Source organism: Rana temporaria, chromosome 1, assembly GCF_905171775.1.
Source record: "Rana temporaria chromosome 1, aRanTem1.1, whole genome shotgun sequence".
In the NCBI taxonomy this organism is placed as follows: Eukaryota; Metazoa; Chordata; class Amphibia; order Anura; family Ranidae; genus Rana; species Rana temporaria.
In genome coordinates, this window is record NC_053489.1 from 488,833,164 (window position 1) to 488,857,442 (window position 24,279).

Genomic DNA, 24,279 nt, shown 5'->3' on the forward strand with positions numbered 1-24,279 from the left:
ATTTCCTATTATTTGAACTTTTTTTAGAAAATCGATTTCAAATTTCTTCAAATTAGATTTCGATTCAAATTTGTTTTAGAATATTATTCGAATTTGTTTTTGAATTCGATTCAAATTTGTTTTCGAATTCTATTATAATTTTGTTTGAATTTTGGTTTGTTATTTCGGATTCGTTTAAATTCAATTCAGGAATGCGGATGCATACAAATTTCCGAACAATGAAAAATGTGTCCGAATTTCGGAAACGAAACATGTCTAGTCAACACACTACGGGCTAGATTCAGAGAGACTTACACGGCGTATCAGTAGATACGCCGTCGTAAGTCTGAAAATGTGCTGTCGTATCTATGCGCTCATTCTTAAAATGAGCTACGCCTGAATGTTGCCAAGATACGACCAACGTAAGTCTCCTACGCTGTTGCATCTTGGGTGCATATTTACGCTGGCCGGTAGGGGCGCTTACGTTGATTTACGCGTCAAATATGTAAATGAGCAAGATACGCCGATTCACAAACTTACATACACCCGTTGCAGTAAGCTACGCAGTTTACGTAAGACATACGCCGGCGTAAAGATAAAACACCTCTATAGGTGGCGCAGCCCATGCAAGGTATGGACGTCGGAACTGCCATCAAATTTTACGTCGTTTATGTAAGTCGTACGTGAATGGGGCTGTGCGTAAGTTCGGTTCACGTTGTAGGCATTGAGCCGTTGTATCGTAGGGAGTATTTGCGACGTGATTCTGAGCATGCGCGTGCATGCGCCGTACCAACGGCCCTTCATTTACATGGGGTCACGGTTAATTTACATGTAGTACGCCCACTACCTGACTAATTTGAATTAGGCTGGCTTACGCCGGCCCATTTTCGCTACGCCGAGGAGCAAAGTGCTATGTGAATACTGGCCTTGCCTCACTATGTTACGTCGGCATAGTGCAAATGGGATGCGATACGCCGGCCAAAAAATGCGCCCAGGTACGTGAATCTAGCCCTACATGTCCACTGTTTTTTTAATAACCGAGCAAAGGTGCACTGAAGCCCAGTGAGAAAGCTGCTTTCATTTTCCTGACCACACTGAGGCACTGAAAAGTAATTTATTACCAACTGCCTCACTTTGTGGCACATCACAGTCTCATCTCTGAGCTAGGTGTAAATCATTGTTCTACATCATCTGTATGCAGTTTAAACATACAAATATGAAAAAAAAAAATGTATCTGTCTATGTTTTTGTAAAGATACATTTATTAGAGTGCTGTGACCTTACGAAATGTTCAGAGGTTACAGACTGATTATATGGAAGTCATCTATATGCTCATACAAGAAATCTTCTAATAGACACAATTTAGGACAGATCCTGGATGTTACTTTGCAATATGTTCACTGTCACTCTTTTCAGGGAAGTGATCCCTGTCATGGAATGCTAACCACTTCCTGTCATTAAAGGAGATCTTTCTACCAACTAATGCCATACCAGCGTCCCTAACTGATGTGGGAGGTTCACAAGTGTTCTGGCAGCACTTGTCATTTTACATGCCAATGACTATAAATATACAGAAAATAGTGAAGTCACTGGCCGTCTTCCACTATCTCGGCGCTATGGAATTCACAGACCCTTTATAATAGAATGTTAAATGAAAATAATGTTATCATTATCATTTAAAATGAACACACATCCAAACTTCAGCAGCCGCTTTAAAAGCAATAAATGCACATTAATAAAACCAAAATAGTAAAACAACAAGTCCTTAAAAGTCTTGCAAATTACTAAAGCAGCGCTAATTGTCACTACTAAAACGTGACCAATCTTTCTTATAATAGTTCATAAGAGGAATGGAGGATAGAAGATGTGTCATGCCGCGTACACACCGGACCGTTTTCATCGGTTAACCGATGAAGCTGACTGATGGTCAGTCATGCCTACACACCATCGGTTAAAAAAACGATCGTTTCAGAACGCGGTGACATAAAACACAACGACATGCTGAAAAAAACGAAGTTCATTGCTTCCAAGCATGCGTTGACTTGATTCTGAGCATGCATGGATTTTTAACCAATGGTTGTGCCTACTAACGATAATTTTTTTTTCTATCAGTTAGGTATCCATAGGTTAAATTTAAAACAAGATTGTTTTTTTTTAACCTATGGATAAATAACCGATGGGGCCCACACACGATCGGATTGGTCCGATGAAAACGGTCCATCAGACCGTTCTCATCGACTTGACCGATCGTGTGTATGCGGCATCAGAGTCCAGGTAAACCCACAGGTGCTTCTAGACTACGAGGTGCTCTTCCCTGCAAGTAGCTTCCACCGTGTGCCACACACCCATTTCGGGTTTGTACTCACCAGAAAGTTGAGTTTATCAGGCACTGTCAAAATAGTATATTCAATCGTCCTCCATATCCAGACTGTACTCGATCCCAAAGCACTCTCCCAATATCCTCAGGTTTAAAAAGGGAAGAAAGACTCACAATAGTGTAATCCCCTTTTCTCCTTTTTTATTAACAAGTCCTTGGTAACATCCATAAAATCGATACAGTTCATTACATTTAGATTCAGTATGTATTTTTCAAAAAGACGCGCCATCCGTAGCACCATGGAGGCAGTGTGTGTATGTGCTGGTCACGTCTGCAGCTTACCAACAATACACTACTTCCTTACTGTGGAGCGCATATGGAACGCACAGCGTCACTTCCTACTGCCGCAAGGCCGCGCCCGGATGTTTCGTCCTTACGACTTCCTCTGAGGAAGTCGTAAGGACGAAACGTCAGGACGTGACCTCGTGGCAGAGGAAAGTGATGCTGTGCATTCCATATGCGCTCCACAGTAAGGAAGTAGTGTAGATCGAGTACAGTCTGGATATGGAGGACAATTAAATATACTGTTTTGTCAGTGCCTGATAAACTCAACTTTCTGGTGAGTACAAACCCCAAAGTGGTGTGTGTCACACCGGGGAAGCTACTAGCATGGAAGAGCACCTCGTAGTCTAGAAGCACCTGTGGGTTTACCTGTACTCTGACACATCTTCTATCCTCCATTCCTCTTATGAACTATTATAAGAAAGATTGGTCACGTTTTAGTAGTGACAATTAGCACTGCTTTAGTAATTTGCAAGACTTTTAATGACTATAAATAACCTGATGTAAAGGATTGTCTTCTGTCTGTAAACTGTGATAGTCAATAAAAAAACAAGATACCGTATTTATTTAGAAAAAAAATCAATAAAAAAAAATTTAATATATATTATCTGAATTCTGTCGCCCCCTACAACCCCCTACCCATCACACACCACAATAGAAAAAAAACAAAGGTATTCGTCTATGGTCCCTGAGTTACAGATATTTTTTTAGATATTTGGCATGCTCAGAAACGCAAAAAAAGGGGACATATTATCATAGGCTTTTTATTTGTTACCATTTTAAGGATGGCCTTTCTAAAAATATACACTTTCTGTGTATTTTTCACAAAGCGTTGAATTTTTTACTTGGCGGGATTTGTTAATAAAGCAGTATTAAAACCAAAAGCCAACAATTAATATAATGTTTTCTTTTATAGTCTTCCTTCCTTTTAGGCCGGATTCACACTTGCGATGCGAGAACCCTGCGAATCACCTCCATTTCAGCCCGCATATCGCACTGCGAACTGACAGTTTGGACATCAATTGGATCGCATAGGTGTGAACACTCATGTGATCCAAATCGGGTGCGTGTTTGGTCCAAATGCGGTGCGATATCAGCCATTCTAGCTGTATGGCTGAAATCGCATTGCACGGACATCGCGTGTGATTTGCACTGCAGTGTGGTGCGAATCACATGCGATCTCGCACAACACACCAGTGTGAACCCAGTCTAAATGTCCTCCTGTTGATCCTGTCAATAAACTTGTTTGTTTTTTAACACAAAAGGCTATCCTGCAGATAGGGTTGAGACAAACCATTTACCACTTTACCACCATTTAACTTTGGCCGTGAGCCACATAGGTTTTATTTTTAGCCTTTTAAACTTATTGCCCATGGGAATATACTTTGCAGTGAGTTCACAAACAGCCTTTTTTGAGGAATTCACATTCATGTTCTGTGCCCATTGATGCCAATATTCCCTCCCAGTCTAAGTTCTGGAGAGCAGCCCTCATCCTTGGAAAATTTGCTCTCTTGAAATTAAGTGTTTTTATAGCAAAACGTTAAAAATATTATGTTTTTTTTTTCAAACTTGTCACTCTTCTTTTGTTTATAGCGCAAGAAATAAAAAATAAAAATACCACCAAAAGAAAGCTCTATTTGTGGGGAACAGTGTTGCATGACCGCGCAATTGTCATTCCAAAGTGCGACAGCACTACAAACTGGAAATTGGCCTGGGCAGGAAGGGGGTGAAAATGCCCTGTAAGTGGTTAATACTATATGGTGTTCTTTGTTGATTTCTACTATTTTATCATATTGTTATAATAAAATATATATTTTGTACCTACATTTTGGTCTGCCTGTTAAAAAAATCCATGAGGGGTTTTACCGTGCTATATGCACCAGGTGTTTTTTGTGTATATATATATATATATATATATATATATATATATATATATATATATATATATATATATATATATATATATATTATTATTTTTTTTCGATCTATCCTGCAGTGCCTCTAATTCTCTTTCACATTTTTAACTGCTTAAAACTCATGTCACATACTAAAGCTCCAGGCACCTTTAACCTAATTAAGTTCTCACCAAATGTAACATTTCCATCCCTGCATCTGTATTCCTTTTGAATAGACACTATATCATTGATAGTGACAATGACACTCATCTTATTTAATTAAATGTGTCCGTTGTGTTTACAAAACCATGAGGCAAGAATCATTTATGCTATTATCACCGGCTTATTTGGGATTTTATGGAGGTTTTATACCAGCAGTTGTCTGTTCCTAATTTTCAGATCGCTTCTGAGCTTTTTGGCACGCTGCTGAATCTCTTTATTGGCGAGCCACGGATCTGGAAAGTGATGTAATCATTTTCAGAAAGTGCGTTCCAAGAATGAAGGGCGAGGGCGGCAAGATGCTATCGCTAGCCGAGAAATGTTATGTCCTGTCATCATATACCACGCTGGCACTGTTTCATCTATTCTTACAGGGGGAGAAATGTAACTCTCCAGTAACACGCAGTGTTAGCAGAGAAGTCATCAGGTCATGGAGCAATGTAGAATTTAAAAACAGTATTTATTTCCTCTGCAAAAACGTAATTCCATGCCTTGCTCTGCTGCCCTGGCATCACCCTGCTGCAAAAAGGGCATAAAATAAATCAGTCTAACCCTGGCATTGATTAGAAGGGCAGAGTAGACACAGACAATACCAGAATAATTATTCAGAGTGCTGCTGCCCATATAAAATGACCACTGTCATCAGGTAATAGCAACCAGTCTTGAAAATATAAATTTAAGTTTATTGCTGCTGCCTGGCTGGTAGCCAATGTTAAGTTATGGTAAGGGAGCTGGAACATAAAACAGAAGTCCAATGAAAAATTAATGAAGCCCCCACTCACACAGGGACTGGGACCCTGTATTCTCATTGAAGGTAAAGGCTGTTCACGAGTTATGCCTTGTACACACGGCTGGTTTTCCCGAAAAAAATAACTGCCTGAGAGCTTTGGTCGGGAAAACCGGCCGTGTGTATGCTCCACAGCAGTGTTTCCCCATAGGAAAACTGCGGGGAAAAAAATGCTGCGATTCACGACGGGAAAAAATAGTTCTAATTTTTTTTCCTGCAGTTTTTCTGTTGGGAAAACTGCTAGGGAGCATGCACACGGCCGGTTTTCCCGACCAAAAGAAGACATGACAGTTTTCCCGTCTGGAAAACCGGTTGTGTGTACGAGGCATTACAGTTTCTAACCTGGCATTGTCTAGGTGTTACCGTTCCTCAATAGTAATTTATTTTGGAACTTAAAGCGTGAGTTCACCCGAATTTTTTTTTTTAACATTAGATTGGGCCTAATTACGGGAAGCACAATCGGGTGTTTTTTTTTTTAAATCAATGCAGTACTTACCGTTTTAGAGATAGATGTTCTCCTCGGCTTCCGGGTATGATCTTCGGGACTGGGCGTTCCTATTTGATTGACAGCCTTCTGACCGTCGCATACAGCGCGTCACGAGTTGCCGAAAGAAGCCGAACGTCGGTGCGGCTCTATACGGCGCCTGCGCACCGACGTTCGGCTACTTTCGGCAACTCGTGACGCGCTGTATGCGACGGTCGGAAGGCTGTCAATCAAATAGGAACGCCCAGTCCCGAAGATCATACCCGGAAGCCGAGGAGAACATCTATCTCTAAAACGGTAAGTACTGCATTGATTGCAGTGATCTCTGCCTGTGATCACCCAGCAATCCACCCTTCCTGAAACATAGGATAATCTGGGTAGTTTGTCTCCTTGTGGCTGAACTTTTGTTCTCTGGCACATGCATACCCTCTCCTATATGGATTCCCATATCTGGTAAGTTACTCTCCATTTTTGGATTACCAGCTCTATGGGGTTACTCTTTTTTGCTATAAATGTGTGTCTGCATTTAACTCTTTGAATGCAACAAATAATGATATATGCATATTATATATATATATTATTATTATTTTTTTTTTTTTTTCTTCTTTCCTCTTTCCCTTCCTTCCCTAGGCGTGGACCTTTTTGGTAGGCTATGATTGTATATCCTCCCCGTGAACACAGAGACATTGATCTCCATATACAGCATTTTCCCCTTGTTTTTGGCGTACTTTCACACTGAGACAGGACTCTATCTACAGATCTTATTGACTGTAAGTAACTCATATCTGTTTTGATAAATGACATAGTTGTATGGCTGTCCTTTTCTTGTCTCCCCCTTCCCCATGTTTTTTAACAATTTCGGTCACTAGAGTTGTAAATATTGTTTAAGTTGAATTTTTTCTATGTAATATGTGTATATATCTCTTTTCTAATAGACATGTATTTCTCTGACACAATGATCGTCTGTAATACCCCTTGAAGAAGGATCACAGATACCGAAACGGCTGTCGGGTTGGACCAATTTTTGTCTCATGTCTGTTTTATTGCTTTACAAATAGGATCTGTATACCACTTGCATGTGGTTTTTTATCCTTGCTAGGACACTGTACGATGTCCTTACTTAAATTGTTTAAATAAATTTGCTATATATTTTTCTACTCATTCACGTGTTTGTGTCACTTATAAAGTCCCACCCTTGAGGGGGTATTTCATGTTTTTTCCTACATTTAGAACACACCCAGGGAACATACTTAACCCCTTCCCCGCCCCCTAGTGTTAACCCCTTCCCTGCAGTGGCATTTTTTTTTTTACCAAAAATACGTAGAAGAATACATATCGGCCTCAACTGAAAAATAAATTCATTTTTTTATATATATTTATTATTGCAAAAAGTAAAAAATATTGTTGTTTTTTTCAAAAAATAAAAACCACAGAGGTCATCAAATACCACCAAAAGAAAGCTCCATTTGTGGGGAAAAAAGGACATCAATTGTGTTTGGTTGTAACGTGGCACGACTGCGTAATTGTCAGTTAAAGTGACGCAGTGCCGAATCGCAAAAAGTGTTCTGGTCAGGAAGGGGGTAAATTCTTCCGGGGTGAAGTGGTTAAAGGAACAAGATGTTGTTTTGCACAGGAGTGAATGATTGAACGCATCTTTACCAGATTCACTAAGCTAAGTACATGTTTTTTACCCCTTATAGTATTATACTAAAGGCACTTGTTGGAGATATTCGCATTCTCTGCACCCTGATCCCACCCTATTTTGAAGCCTCTGGCTCTAATCAGGTGGTTAAAAAAAAAATACCATTGTAATTCATGCATCTGGCATCCTGCAAGGGGCCGAACAAATAGATAGGGGGAGGCTGTGATGCGTCCTTAATGGATGGGCCACCCCTGCAGGAGTAGAATGGGAACCTTCTGATGAGGACACTAGTTCTGGTGACAACCAGGGATTCCATCACTCTGGAAGGCTTTCCTCTCACTTTCTATTTTGGCTATGGGGCAAGAAGTAAACAGAAGTAAACAGAAATATCCACAATGGGACACCATTGGCAAAATAATAAACTGATAGGAGATGTAACCCTCCCTTAACCACTTCAGCTCCAGAAGATTTACCCCCTTCATGACCAGGCCATTTTTTGCGATATGACACTGCCTTATTTTAACTGATTGCGTGGTCTTGCAACACCATACTCAAATAAAATGTATGTCCTTTTTTTCCCCACAAATAGAGCTTTATTTTGGTGGTATTTGATCACCTCTGCGTTTTTTTTTATAAAATATATGCAGTAAAAAAAAATGTCATCCTCAATTTAGGCCAATATGTATTCCGCAACATATTTTTGGTAAAAAAAATCCCAATAAGCATCTATTGATTGGTCTACAAACTATGGGAAATGTTTTGCTTCTTTTAGCAAGACTGCGATATTGCGGTGGACAGTCGTTACTGACACTTTTTGGGAACTAGTAACACTAATACAGTGATCAGTGCTAAAAATATGCACTGTCACTGCACTAATGGCTGGGAAGAGGTTAACATCAAGGGCAATCAAAGGGTTAACTGTGAGTCTGAATAGTGTTTTAGTGTGCTGTGGGAGGTGCTTTTACTGTGGCCCATGGAGCCCTGTGATGTGGCCCACAACCTCCTGCTCTGGGATGGCTGGTTGGCAAGCCCAGTCATGTGAATGAATCCAGTGGTAGAGAAAGCAAGTGGCTGCAGAGCAGAGCCGCATAAGCCAATGCTTCTTGTATAGCACCGACTCCTGTCACAGGTGGAGTGATACCAAATATGGGCATATCTGTTCTGTAGTTATCAAACTGATCCGCATGTGCACCACCTACTTCCAATCCGATCAGCTAAAAAATAAAAACAGAAGGGGATCCATCCCCTTCCGCCTGAGTGGACTGAATCGAAAGGGCCCACAGAGTAGAGTGGGCTGTGTCTGTGTCTGCTCCGATATGCAGAGTGGACACAGACCTGTCATCTGCCTGCTCCACTCATTGTGGCCTGCGACCGGTTACCAAGTCACTTAAGTGGCCCTCGATCTTCAAAAGGTTGGGCATCCCTGCTGTACTGTATCTATTGAGGAGTATATGTCACCCTAAGAAGGTCACTTCCGATCTGCACTACAAAATACCTCTTCCCGCTCATGTGCAAACAAAGGACTTGTTGAAAGAAAAAGAAAGCAAAGTAAAGAAAGTTACGTTTATCAGTCTACTGTTTTCCCTTTACCAGTGGCATCTCCAGCTTTCATATTTAGGGGGCGCACATGGGGGACAGGGACAAAGGTAGGGGGGCCAACTATAAAATGCAATTATATATATATTTATATATCCTGGGCAGGGGTCAATATGCGCCCACGATACGGCGGCGTAGGCAAGTTACGCCGATCGTAGGAAGACTATTTTTAGGCGTATCTTAGTATGTGGGTTGGTGCATAGATACGACGGCGCACATTTGTACTTACGTCGGCGTATCTTAAGATACGTCGGCGCAAGTGCTTTGTGAATCCGGGCCATGGTCTGCAGGTGAGTCATCTGTACAGCCATGGCCAAAAGTTTTGAGAATGACACAAATACTAATTTTCACAAAGTCTGCTGCCTCAGTTTTTGAGATGGGAAATTGCATATACTCCAGAATGTTATGAAGAGTGATCAGACGAATTGCAATTAATTGCAAAGTTCCTCTTTGCCATGAAAATTAACTTAATCCCATAAAAAAATATTCCACTGCATTTGTGAAGAAGGCTTCAGGGTGCCCAAGAAAGTCCAGCAAGCGCCAGGACCGGCTCCTAAAGAGGATTCAGCTGCGGGATCGGAGTGCCACCAGTGCAGAGCTTGCTCAGGAATGGCAGCAGGCAGGTGTGAGCGCATCTGCACGCACAGTGAGGCGAAGACTTTTGGAAGATGGCCTGGTGTCAAGAAGGGCGGCAAAGAAGCCACTTCTCTCCAAAAAAACATCAGGGACAGATTGATCTTCTGCAGAAAATATGGTGAATGGACTGCTGAGGACTGGGGCAAAGTCATATTCTCCGATGAAGCCTCTTTCCGATTGTTTGGGGCATCAGGAAAAAGGCTTGTCCGGAGAAGAAAAGGTGAGCACTACCATCAGTCCCGTGTCATGCCAACAGTAAAGCATCCTGAGACCATTCATGTGTGGGGTTGCATCTCATCCAAGGGAGTAGGCTCACTCACAATTTTGCCCCAAAACACAGCCATGAATAAAGAATGGTACCAAAACACCCTCCAACAGCAACTTCTTCCAACAATCCAACAACAGTTTGGTGAAGAACAATGCATTTTCCAGCACGATGGAGCACCGTGCCATAGGGCAAAAGTGATAACTAAGTGGCTCTGGGACCAAAACGTTGACATTTTGGGTCCATGGCCTGGAAACTCCCCAGATCTTAATCCCATTGAGAACTTGTGGTCAATCCTCAAGAGGCGGATAAACAAACAAAAACCCACTAATTCTGACAAACTCCAAGAAGTGATTATGAAAGAATGGGTTGCTATCAGTCAGGAATTGGCCCAGAAGTTGATTGAGAGCATGCCCAGTCGAATTGCAGAGGTCCTGAAAAAGAAGGCCCAACACTGCAAATACTGACTCTTTGCATAAATGTCATGTAATTGTCGATAAAAGCCTTCGAAACGTATAAAGTGCGTGTAATTATATTTCACTACATCACAGAAACAAGTAAAACAAAAGATCTAAAAGCAGTTTAGCAGCAAACTTTGTGAAAACTAATATTTGTGTCATTCTCAAAACTTTTGGCCACAACTGTACACAATAGGGCAGAGCTGGGCAGCATTAGTAGCAGCACTTCACACTGAGATATCAGGACACATCACAGGACTAAAACTTCAACAGACAAGGGAATTTAAACTGGAAAGTTGGCAAGTATGAGGCAGCTGCTTTGGGCCCCACAACAGTGACAGGGCCCAGGGCAGCTGCACCTTTTGCCCTGCCTTAACCACTTCCATACAGGGCACGTATACACCTTCCCGCCCAAGCCAATTTTCAGCTTTCAGCACTGTCGCACTTTGAATGGCAAGTGCGCGGTCATGCTACACTGTACCCAAACAAAATTGGCGTCCTTTTTTACCCACAAATAGAGCTTTCTTTTGGTGGTATTTGATCACCTCTGCGATTTTTATTTTTTGCGCAACAACTAAAAAAAGACCGAAAATCTTGAAAAAAATTACGTTTTTATTTTTTTCTGTAATTTTTTTGTAAATAAGTACGTTTTCTCTTTCAATTACGGGCACTGATATGGTGGCACTGATGGGCACAGATGAGATGGCACTGATGGACATCGACGAGGTAGTACTGACGGGCACAGATGAGGTGGCACTGATTGGCGGCGCTGGTATGCGGCACTGATGGGCACACATAGGCGGCACTCATGGGCACACATAGGCGGCACTGATGGGCACTCATGGGCAGCACTGATGGGCACTCATGGGCGGCACTGATGGGCACTCATGGGCGGCACTGATGGGCACTCATGGGCGGCACTGGGCACTCAAAGGCGGCACAGATGGGCACTGTGGGGTGGCACAGATGGGCACTGTGGGGTGGCACAGATGGGCACTGTGGGGTGGCACAGATGGACACTGTGGGGTGGCACTGATGGACACTGTGGGGCGGCACTGATGGACACTGTGGGGCGGCACTGATTTACTTGTTGCCAGTCAGTGCCCATTTGTGGTCACTGATTGGCATCTCTTTTTTTTTGCATCTTTTTTTTTTTCAGACTTTTTTTTTTTTTACTTTTTTTGCCCCTTTTTTTTTTAGTTTTGCCCTTCCCTAGTGGGCATCCCTGGTGGTCCATGTGGCGATCCGAGGGGGGGCTGCGCTGATAAACAATCAGCGCGAACCCCCCCTGTCAGGAGAGCCGCCGATCGGCTCTCCTCTACTCGCGTCTGTCAGACGCGAGTGAGGAAGAGCCATCGACGGCTCTTCCTGTTTACATCGTGATCAGCCGTGGTTGGACACGGCTGATCACGTGGTAAAGAGTCTCCGTGAGAGACTCTTTACCGAGATCGGTGTTGCGGGGTGTCAGAATTTTTTTGTAAATAAGTACGTTTTCTCTTTCAATTACGGGCACTGATATGGTGGCACTGATGGGCACAGATGAGATGGCACTGATGGACATCGACAAGGTAGTACTGATGGGCACAGATGAGGTGGCACTGATTGGCGGCGCTGGTATGCGGCACTGATGGGCACACATAGGCGGCACTCATGGGCACACATAGGCGGCACTGATGGGCACTCATGGGCAGCACTGATGGGCACTCATGGGCGGCACTGATGGGCACTCATGGGCGGCACTGATGGGCACTCATGGGCGGCACTGGGCACTCAAAGGCGGCACAGATGGGCACTGTGGGGTGGCACAGATGGGCACTGTGGGGTGGCACAGATGGGCACTGTGGGGTGGCACAGATGGGCACTGTGGGGTGGCACTGATGGACACTGTGGGGCGGCACTGATGGACACTGTGGGGCGGCACTGATTTACTTGTTGCCAGTCAGTGCCCATTTGTGGGCACTGATTGGCATCTCTTTTTTTTGCATCTTTTTTTTTTTTTTTTTCAGACTTTTTTTTTTTCCAGACTTTTTTTTTTTTTACTTTTTTTGCCCCTTTTTTTTAAGTTTTGCCCTTCCCTAGTGGGCTTCCCTGGTGGTCCATGTGGCGATCCGAGGGGGGGCTGCGCTGATAAACAATCAGCGCGAACCCCCCCTGTCAGGAGAGCCGCCGATCGGCTCTCCTCTACTCGCGTCTGTCAGACGCGAGTGAGGAAGAGCCATCAACGGCTCTTCCTGTTTACATCGTGATCAGCCGTGATTGGACACGGCTGATCACGTGGTAAAGAGTCTCCGTGAGAGACTCTTTACCGAGATCGGTGTTGCGGGGTGTCAGACTGACACCCTGCAACAACGATCGCCGCGATGCGCGCCCCCGGGGGCGCGCAGCGGCTAAGAATCCTGAGGACGTCATATGACGTCCAGTCAGGATTCTACAACCACTTTGCCGACGTCAATTTGTCATTGGCGGGCGGCAAGTGGAAGACTGCCCTGGCATCAAGAGTACAACCACATACTGTATATATAATCAACCGTATGTTCATCTGCTATGCGGGCTCAATAAAAGCACTGATATTTAACACTAGGATTTGACTGGGAGCATCGCCTGGATTGCATCCTGATCAGCATGTCAGAGAAGGCTCCGCTGCTGCTAAGCAACCTGCAGGGAGTTCAACTGTCTACAACCATTAGAGATGGGCTCGGGTGTGTTTGAAATCCCACATGCCCAATCCCGCCAGGAAGCCAACACTCCACAGTGCTAATCACAGGCAGTGAGACGTTTCCTGATCTGTGCAGCTGCGGACCGGGAAATGTTTCACTGCCTGTGATTAGCGCTGTGCAGTGTGGGCTTCCTGGCAGGCTCTGGCATGTGGAGTTTTGAACATGCCCAGCCCATCTCTAACAACAAATTGTGCTGGCCCTCCTGTACATCAGCCCCATAAAGTAACCAGCTCTGGGTTCCAATGTGCTGCCGGCGCTGCCATGGAGACAGAGACCAGCGCTGTGAATAGCCGGGACAGGACAGCAACTCTGGTTATTCCAGCACTGGTCCACACTGGGAGGATTCCCCAATCCACCTATAATGTGTAGATAGGGAAATCGGATCATTTTTTTTTCATTCAACCTAATAGTTGAATGAAAAAAAGTGATCAATGTATGGGCTGCCTAAGAACTAAGACCAGCCATAGACAGTTTACATCTCAGCTGGTTCAGCAGGAATTGGCTGAGATTTGAACCATTAATGAGCAGATTCTCTTATGATTATGACTAGATTGCTATAGCCACTAGTGATAATCACTGTTTGTCGGGAGAATACAATTGCTGGGCAGGAGGAATATTCCCGTCACCACTGTCTGTGTTGATGGGGGAATCATGCAAGTTTCTTTCCTGCAATCTGTGGATGCAGGAAAGAAACGTGCACTGTATATTACCTGCCTAACTGAAAGTGAAAGTAAATTGTGAATGTCTTGAAAGAACAGGAGAGGGGGAGAGAGGCAGATGGGGAAGAGAAGGGATGCAGATAATGCAGTTCAGTGATTACAGTGTACTGAAGTCTGCAGTGAACACACTTAAATACGTTCCAGGCTAGAATTTCAGACATCATTCACACACAGCCAGGAATGCTGCTGATTTTCATATTTCCCGCCCAACGCCCACACATCCCCTCTCTTCAGATACAGCACGCTGGGATAGTGTGGGCGGGACTGGAAGGAGGAGGAGGAGCTGTATTCCTCCCTGCTCATATGTGAGGAGAGTGAGGGGGGGTGGCTGGACTCGCTGGGCTGTGAAAGAGTGTCATAGACTGACACTCGGCTCAGCTTGCAGTCACCACTCTCGGAATCGGCGGCTGTGGTTGTGTGAGCGCTCGCATTATGTAGTGTCAATGAGCAGAGGGAGGGGGGAGGAATCCCCTGCAGGGGCTGACTGGGGATGCTCTCCCTCTCAGGGGAGACTGTGTTACTCCAGTGGCAGCCTGAGCAAAATGCAAAAAAAATATATATATTCTTTTTTTTTATATATAATGTTGGGGGGGTCAGGGCCCCCTCTGCCCCCCCCCTAGGGATGCCATTGCCCTTTACTGTCCAATCATAGACTGGAAGCTAAGACAAGATCCTGTTGTATTACTGAGCTGCAGCTGAGAGAGGTAAAGTCAGACTGGCTGTGCTGTCTAGGAGAACTGTGTAAATGTCAGACATAAATGAAAATACAAATCCTTTGACAGTTAAAGTAACTCTTAAATATGATGGTTAATGAATAGCTTCTGGCAACCAGGTAAAAAATGTAATCATGGCGGTCATTGTCTTTTTTTAAAGTCACCCATGGGCAGCAGATATGACAGTTAATTAACTTCGAAAATATGTGCCACACATACCAAATGTCTGACCCATTGAATAGAACACTGAGAACTAGGAAATCCATCCTTGAAACTGAAAAACAGTATATGTTTCATGGGACTTTGATTGAATGGTGCATTCTCTGGACCTATTTCTTAAAACCCAGGAATTCTGCTGCACATTGCAGTTATAAATAGCAGCTAATAAGATTTGTTTTACTGGAGTCAGATCAGGACAATATGAATCTGGACATGAGTGCTGGCTGCGCTTTAGACTGGACCGCATTTAGCGAGTGATGTTCTAGACTCATGGGATCCCTCCTCTGGATCATTTTTCTTTCAAAATCTCCACAGCCTTTCATATATGATAACATTTGGCCTAACTCTGGAACTGAAATAAAGGTCATTTCATTTTTTTTCTCTTATCTGACTATGATTAAACAGAGGTTTTTCTTTTTCATGACGTTTCGTCAGACCAGTTTATTGGAAATATTGTTTTTGTTTGGTTTGGATTAGATACTGAACTAAGCAGAAAGTCAGCTCTTTTTGCTTTAACTCAAAAACAAAGCTGTATATGTGTGTGACAAAAGCATTACTACACCTAAATGTTGGGTTTTGATAGATAAAGGTTTCTTTATTAATGTCTTGATTGTCTCAGGAACTATTCTTTTGAGGCCTCTAAACCTAAATTCCCACACATCTTTTGCCACCTTTTCCAGGAGGGTCACAGAAAGATAAAAAGACAGAGGAAAGCTGGTAAATAAAAAAAAAATAAAAATAAAGCAACGGAGCAAAATATTTATTTTTAAACTTATTTATGTATTCATTTTTTATTTTTCTTAACAGTAAAACCATACTGGCTTTGGTGAGACTAAAGACAGAGGCGGCTCTCTAATTAGGCCAAGAAGGCGGTCGCCTAAGGCCTCATGCTTTCAGGGGCCTTGCGGCCACTTAATTTGCCTGCTGTGATAGAATGGGAGGGAATGTCCCCGGTCAGTGTCCCCAAGCTGGCAGGATGAGTGGATCGGGCAGGTAAAGGATTACCATCTTTCGTATAGAGCGCTGCCTGCTGCAGACAAATTTTAGAGGTGGAGGCAGAGCTGCCGGCCGCTGCTGAACCCACCAGGAGGTAGGGGCGGACTGGGCCGGGGAGAAGGGAGGTCTCTGTAAAAATGGTGTTAAATGGTTTTATCGCTTGAATTATTTTTCCCATTATGGGCGTGATTGGGGCCTTGTGTCTAAGTTTTGCCTAAGGCCTCGCAAAGCCTAGAGCCACCTCTGACTAAAGACTAAAGAAATCAAAACACCTTCCAACCAAATCAGTGCGTAGCACAGTAAAGCCTTTCTTATACTGAAGATATTTACAATATTCATTCTATCACATATCCTGAAAATCATAGAACTGTTCCTCATTTCAGGACAGGGCTGAACCAATTTAAATCATTCCTTTATGCCTCACAGCCAAATGTACTTCAAGAACTGCTGGTGTATAGTTTAATGTAGCCAAATACAGTGGCGGCCTGTCCATTAGTGGCACACAGGCCCCCCGCCACCCCTATCCATGCGTTCGGCCCTTTGATCTACATGCTGGGCGCCGGATGTATGGATTCCAATGGGGGGGCTGTGTTTTTTTGTTTTTTTTGAAGCACAGGATTAGAGCCAGAGGCTTTAAAAAAGGGTGGGCTTGGGGCGCAAAGCACTGCATCCGAAGTCCACCCAGTTGTGTGACAATAGTGAAGGAATGGTGGTGCTGTTCGTGACCCAACTAAACAGGGGAGGTGGAGGCGGGGAATCATTGGCCGCCCCCCCGGGTTATAAACAAGATAGGGGCCGGGATTCAGAAAGATTGGCGTTTCTTTAGAGCGGCGTAGTGCATCTGATATGCGCTACACCGACGTAACCTAGAGTGGCTCGTACTGTATTCACAAAGAACTTGGGGCCAGATTCACAAAAGAGATACGATGGCATATCTCCTGATACACAGTCGTATCTCTGTTTCTAACTATGCGACTGATTCATAGAATCAGTTACGCATAGATATCCCTAAGATCCGACAGGTGTAATGGACTTACACTGTCGGATCTTAGGATGCAGTACCGCGGCTGCCGCTGGGGGGAGTTTGCGTCGTAAACCAGCGTCGGGTATGCAAATTAGGAATTACGGCGATCCACAAAGCTTTTTCCCGTCGTTACGTCGTCGCGAGTGTTAGATTTCCGTCGCAAAGATAGGGCACCTTTAACATGGTGTACAAGTACTCCACCATGTTAAAGTATGCTTTTGAATTTTTTTAAAATATTTTATTTTTCCCGGCGTAAATCTTTTTTCACGTCGCGATTCACAAAATGTTGGCGCGTCGTAATTTTGCGCAAAGCACGTCAGGAAATTTGCGACGGGAGCATGCGCAGTACGTCTGGCGCGGGAGCGCGCCTAATTTAAATGGTACCCGCCCCATTTGAATTGAACTGCCTTGCGCCGGACCTGTTTACGGTAAGTGCTTTGTGGATCGGGCACTAAATCGGAAAAATTGCGGCGGTGTAACGTAAACCGGTTACGTAAACTTGCGCCCGCTGTACGTGAATCTGGCTCCCTTGCTCCCTTTCTTACGCCGGCGTAACGTAAAATGGCCGGCGTAAGCCCGCCTAATTCAAAGTAGGCTGGTAGTGGGCGTGTTGTATTATAATGAAGCATGACCCCATGTAAATGCATGGCCGAACGAACGGCGCATGCGCGCGCATGCTCAGAATCACGTTGAATTTACTCCCTAAGATAGGCCGGGTCCATTCATGCGATGTGAACCTCATAAAGCAGGGGTAAGTCATGTTAGGTATGGACATCGGAAACATTGGAACAGCTGTCGTATTTTACGTTGTTTACGTAAGTCGTACGTGAATGGGGCTGGGCCTACGCCCAGCCCCATTCACGTACGACTTACGTAAACAACGTAAACTAGCCGTTAATATGTGTTGAAGCCGAAGCAAGTGTAAATGAGCCCTTACAGTCAAGCTTTTACAAACTTTTGGCTATATATTGTATTTCACTGTGCCAAGGCCAGTAATGAGTTTTTAAAATAAGTTTATTACATGAAAGTTCCTCATTCGGCTGATGATTGCTGTATAATGTCAATGTGGAGGACATTTATAAACACTTCATCCTGCCACATACAAATAGAGGGAGTATTTGCAGAAGAATTTATTATCTGAGAGCATTAGCTTGCTGTGCACTTTAATAAATCATAGGTGTAAAAAGCTGAAGAGGTGGTTAAAGATGAAGACAAGGAGACGCCAGAGATGAACACAAGTTTACGTAACCCAATGAGGTAACTGGACAAGCAAACAAATGCATAATAAATGATATTTAGCCATTTAAGGTCAATTGACATCAGTTTAAAACCATATTTTACTGAAGCTACGAAGACACCTCACAATCATTTAAACATGCATCTTTTAAGGTAATTATAATTGTTTCATTATAGTGTTTGCTTATTTGATGATGAGACGAAAAGCCAATTAGCATTTTCATTGGAAACAAATAGATCTTGGATATTAAGTAATTATGGCTAAAAGACTGGTATATTTGGAACTGGTTTATTTTTATACCGTATATTTGATTAAAAGAAACGTGTAGTTAAATATCCCCAGTTATCATAAACTATTGTTATAGTTTAATTTGTCACAAATTATATAAAAAATTTCAAAAAGTGGAAATGCAAAAAATTACAGTAATTTAAAGCCCAACTCCAGCTTATAAAAATAAAATAACCCAGAACATTGTAAACTAAAATAAAAGCACCTCTCACTACAATTCTCAGCTTGTGTCTGGTACTGTCCAACGCAGATTCCCCGCTCTACTGAGGGCATACATAGGGGAATGTCATTAAGCCACCCTGGGCTCACAGATACAGTTCTGTAGCCTTATATCTGTTTTATGCTATCTTTGTACAACCTATGCTTCACAAATAAAAATGTAATGTATGAAAAAGGATTTTCAGAGCACTATGGGTTAAAGATACAGCACAACAGATGACATCTGCTTTGAGGCTGTGGTTGCCTGCATGAAACTCTGACCTCAGCTTTCAAGTAAAGCCTCGTACATACGACCGAGGAACTCGACGGGCGAAACACATCATTTTCCTCGTCGAGTTCCTTGTTAGGCTGTCGAGGAACTCGACAAGGCAAGTTTCTCCATTTGCATCGAGGAAAAAGAAGACATGCTCTCTTTTAGGTTAGACGAGATCCTCGACAGTTTCCTCGTCGAAAAATGTACACACGACCGGTTTCCTCTGCAAAAAAAATCCCAGCAAGTTTCTTGCTGGTTTTTGCCGAGAAACTCGGTCGTGTGTACGAGGCCTAAGAGATAATTTGCTGGGATGATGTAAATGTAGACTTCAGCTTGACCTACTGAGTTTTATAATCAGCAGGCTTTGCAGAGGTAAAGCCTGGAAGACATGTCAAGGAGTTGCTAAAATGTCCCCTAGATGGCGCCAAAGAAGATTGCAAAATATTAATACACAGTGGGGCAGATTCAGGTAGGACTTGCCCCTTTATTACGGAGGTGCAGCGCACCGTTTTGCCGCTGCGCCTCTGTAAATTTCTTGCGCTACGCGTGATTCACGGAGCAGTAGCTCCGTAAATTGCGTGTGCGCTTCTCCAAAATGCCCGTGTGGCTGTTCTCTGGCTGCTGCTGGAAACCAACACTGTGGTTCCTCCCTCCAGCTTGTATGTCCTGTAGTCAGGGGTCAAGTCCTGGGGAAAAAAGTGTGGGAACTTCCACCCAAGATCCACTCCCCCACCAAAAAAAAATTATACGCTCATACTAAACCTTTTTTTTTTTTTCGATCCACTGTACCTTAGTAATTCTTTTTGTTACTGGCCGCTTCCTGTATATGGATTCATCGGGTAGTGTGCGGGTATTCCGTCACTTCCTCGATGCCGCAATGTCTCTTGGGAGCTTTTGTCATTGTTCCCAGGAGGCATTGCGGAGGTCTGCCTGGAGTTATCGCGGGATTTAGAAAGAAGCAAATTCAGTGACTCAAGCTGGGCATCGCCGCTTAGTGAAGGATTGGCTCGGGCGGCTCGGCTGCTCTCGGCTGCTCTAGTCCTGCAAAGGGAACTGAGTTCCTGTTGTGAAAAAAGTGCAGGGACTCCGTTCCCATGCGTTCCCGCAGGACTTGAGCCCTGCCTGTAGTGATGTACAAGCCAGAGGGAGGAACCCTAGCATGCGGCGGGACCAGCAAGCAGGCATTCAACACAATACAGGTCTATTGCCTGCAGCAGTCGGTGAACAGCAGCTCCCCAGAGTTTTTAACACACAGGCAGCCAGAAAAGTATACGCACTGAGGTTGATTTACTGAAACTGGAGCTCCCAGAATCCAGTGCAGCTGTGCATGGTAGCCAATCAGATTCTAACTTCAGCTTGTTCAATTAAGCTTTGGCAATGAAACCTGGAAGATGATTGGTTTCTATGCAGAGCTGCAGAGATTTTGCATTCTCCAGGTTTAGTAACCCCCCCCCCCCCCCCCCCACACACTTTTCTTTCACAGGCTGTGCTGTCTGTGGGTCACTTTAATATTAGTGTGGTCTTTCCATAGTTTTTCTTTTCAGTTAATTACATTAATCATTTTACATTTATATTTTTGACTGACCATGACTGCTATATATGACCATTTCAAGCAGTTCTTGAACTGGTAAACTCTCAAGCAATAGAACTCTTAACTCTAAAAAAAAAAACTAGGAGTGAAGAGAGCAAAATTTTGGTGCAGCTTTTCATAGAAACCAATCAGCTTCCAGTTTTTTTTTTGTGTCAAAGCTTAATTGAACAAGCTGAAGTTAGAAGCTCATTGGCTACCATGCACAGCTGCAAACAGATTTTGCACTCCCCAGTTTTAGTAAATCAACCCCACATTGTCAGGTTTCTAGTGCTTGCTCAGGCCTCGTACACATGACCGAGGAACTCGTCGGGCGAAACACATCGTTTACCTCGTTGAATTCCTTGTTAGGCTTGTCGAGGAACTCAACAAGCTTGCTTTGCGTACACACTGTCAAGCCAAAATCTCCTCGTTCTCAAACGCGGTGACATACAACACATACAACGGCAGGGGAAGTTCGATTCCACTGGCTAAACTCTTGGGGCTGCTTTTCCTAATTTCATGTGTTTGCGTGTTAAGTAAAAGTTTGGTAAGAGACGATTTGCACTTTTCAGTCTGTTACAGCTTTAAAAATGTGTTATCTCCATTACAAATGCTACTTTTACTCCCGTCTCATACTTTAACCACTTGCCGCCCGCCAATGACAAATTGACGTCGGCAAAGTGGTTGTAGAATCCTGACTGGACGTCATATGACGTCCTCAGGATTCTCAGCCGCTGCGCGCCCCCGGGGGCACGCATCGCGGCGATCGTTGTTGCGGGGTGTCAGTCTGACACCCCGCAACACCGATCTCGGTAAAGAGTCTCTCACGGAGACTCTTTACCACGTGATCAGCCGTGTCCAACCACGGCTGATCACGATGTAAACAGGAAGAGCCGTCGATGGCTCTTCCTCACTCGCGTCTGACAGACGCGAGTAGAGGAGAGCCGATCGGCGGCTCTCCTGACAGGGGGGGTTCGCGCTGATTGTTTATCAGCGCAGCCCCCCCTCGGATCGCCACATGGACCACCAGGGATGCCCACCAGGGAAGGGCAAAACAAAAAAAAAGGAAAAAAAAAGTCCAAAAAAGAAAAAAAAAGTCGCGGCGATCGTTGTTGCGGGGTGTCAGTCTGACACCCCGCAACACCGATCTCGGTAAAGAGTCTCTCACGGAGACTCTTTACCACGTGATCAGCCGTGTCCAACCACGGCTGATCACGATGTAAACAGGAAGAGCCGTCGATGGCTCTTCCTCACTCGCGTCTGTCAGACGCGAGTAGAGGAGAGCCGATCGGCGGCTCTCCTGACAGGGGGGGTTCGCGCTGATTGTTTATCAGCGCAGCCCCCCCTCGGATCGCCACATGGACCACCAGGGATGCCCACCAGGGAAGGGCAAAACAAAAAAAAAGGAAAAAAAAAGTCCAAAAAAGAAAAAAAAAGTCTGAAAAAAAAAAAAAAAAGATGCAAACAAAAAGATGCCAATCAGTGCCCACAAATGGGCACTGACTGGCAACAAGTAAATCAGTGCCGCCCCACAGTGTCCATCAGTGACGCCCCACAGTGTCCATCAGTGCCACCCCACAGTGCCCATCAGTGCCACCCCACAGTGCCCATCTGTGCCACCCCACAGTGCCCATCTGTGCCGCCCATGAGTGCCCATCTGTGCCGCCCATGAGTGCCCATCTGTGCCACCCATGAGTGCCCATCTGTGCCACCTATGAGTGCCCAGTGCCGCCCATGAATGCCCATCAGTGCTGCCCACGAGTGCCCATCAGTGCCGCCCATGAGTGCCCATCAGTGCCACCCATGAGTGCCCATCAGTGCCGCCTATGTGTGCCCATGAGTGCCGCCTATGTGTGCCCATCAGTGCCGCATACCAGCGCCGCCAATCAGTGCCACCTCATCTGTGCCCGTCAGTACTACCTTGTCGATGTCCATCAGTGCCATCTCATCTGTGCCCATCAGTGCCACCATATCAGTGCCCGTAATTGAAAGAGAAAACGTACTTATTTACAAAAAAATTACAGAAAAAAATAAAAACGTAATTTTTTTCAAAATTTTCGGTCTTTTTTTAGTTGATGCACAAAAAAAAAAATCGCAGAGGTGATCAAATACCACCAAAAGAAAGCTCTATTTGTGGGTAAAAAAGGACGCCAATTTTGTTTGGGTACAGTGTAGCATGACCGCGCAATTGCCATTCAAATTGCGACAGTGCTGAAAGCTGAAAATTGGCTTGGGCGGGAAGGTGTATACGTGCCCTGTATGGAAGTGGTTAATCTGAGCAAGCGCGGGTTTTCTTAGCATACAGATGTCCGAGTTTCTCATCGAAAACCAGGATCTCGACGAGCCAAATCAGACTCCCATCGAGGAAATAGAGAACATGCTCTCTTTTTGGCTCGACGAGGTTCTCGACAGTTTCTTAGACGAAAATGTACACACGACCGGTTTCCTCAGCAAAAAAATATCTCCCAGCAAGTTTCTTGCTGTTTTTTGCCGAGAAACTCGGTCGTTTGTGCGAGGCCTCAGTGAATAGAATGGGTTCCTATATATATACACACACATATTTTTATTTTTTGCTGCCTGAAAAAATACAACATATGGATATAATACAAATTAAATCACTTTTAGGGTTTTTGAGTTTGAAGAACTCGGGAAGCATTTTAATTGCAAAGAAAAGCCTCCCAAACATGATTTTGAGTCTGAAGATAATTTGGCAGTTTATCTGTAGAGTCTATACAGTTTCATTCCCAAATTAATTGTCTCACTGTTTCTGTGAGCAAGACAAATAACTGTGTATTGTCAAACGCAGGTCATCATGACTTTTTATTCATATCTTTAATGTACAGTACTAAGATAACTATATAAGTTGCAATTTGCTATGTAGTCTAACATTGTAACCTAAATGTCATATTATACTACAGGAGGATTGGTGGAAATGTTCTTCTAGATTTGTGGAAAGTTGTGCTGCAAAAATGATTTTTATCAACAACGATTCCATTTTTTTAGGTTGTATTCACACCCACTGCATATATGTTTTTTGAGCCTGCCACCAGTGTATTGCGAAATACCCCAATGTATTTTAAGGGGATAATGACTCAACTCGAGAAATGTCAGTTCATCAGCCTGGCTTTACCTTCTGGCTGGCCTTTAAAAATCTCAGGACTGTCTGGACAAAATTACAAAACCTTTGATTGGAAAAACAGAATATAAAAATGTAGCTGTATTTTAGTTGTGTTTTTAGCTGTTTGCCTGAAGTTCAGCTTTTAATTAGAAGTATGACATGTTCATAACCCATCTGAAAGCAAAATACAAACTGAGCTATCTTTTGGCATGCAATAGGGAAACATTTATATCTGTCCTACCTAAGAATTCAATTACCTACACAATATTAATAAACAACTTTCCTTCCTTAGTAAAATTGTTTACTGAAAGAAAGGTCCTCACATTGTAGCTAGGACAAATACCTGCTATAAGAATTGAAATCTTGCCACATTTGTTACTGTACCTACTTCCTTTTTAATCCCACACACAAAGCCAGCCACCTTCTGAGCGTAGTTTAGGCCAATAAGGCTCTGTACACACGACCAAACCGTCCGCTGAAAACGGTCCGCCGGACCGTTTTCAGTGGACAGTCGTCTGCCCGATTTCTGTTTGATGTGTGTACTCACCATCAAACACGCATGCGTCGAATCACTTTGACGCATGCG

At 43.9% G+C, this 24,279-nt stretch overlaps 1 protein-coding gene and 1 long non-coding RNA gene across 3 annotated transcripts in view; one reads left to right on the plus strand and one right to left on the minus strand.

The window, feature by feature from the left end:
- PRSS12 (serine protease 12) overlaps positions 1 to 24,279 on the minus strand; it is a 227,433-nt gene that overhangs the window by 8,803 nt on the left and 194,351 nt on the right. The gene's annotated exons all lie outside the window — the stretch shown is intronic.
- LOC120918492 lies at positions 6,368 to 7,184 on the plus strand. 2 transcript variants are annotated; one of them, XR_005744384.1, is made up of 3 exons: positions 6,368 to 6,476; positions 6,654 to 6,793; positions 6,959 to 7,184. It is a non-coding gene; the product is annotated as an uncharacterized LOC120918492 (long non-coding RNA). The 2 variants fall into 2 exon arrangements; XR_005744383.1 differs by having other exon boundaries at positions 6,368 to 6,793.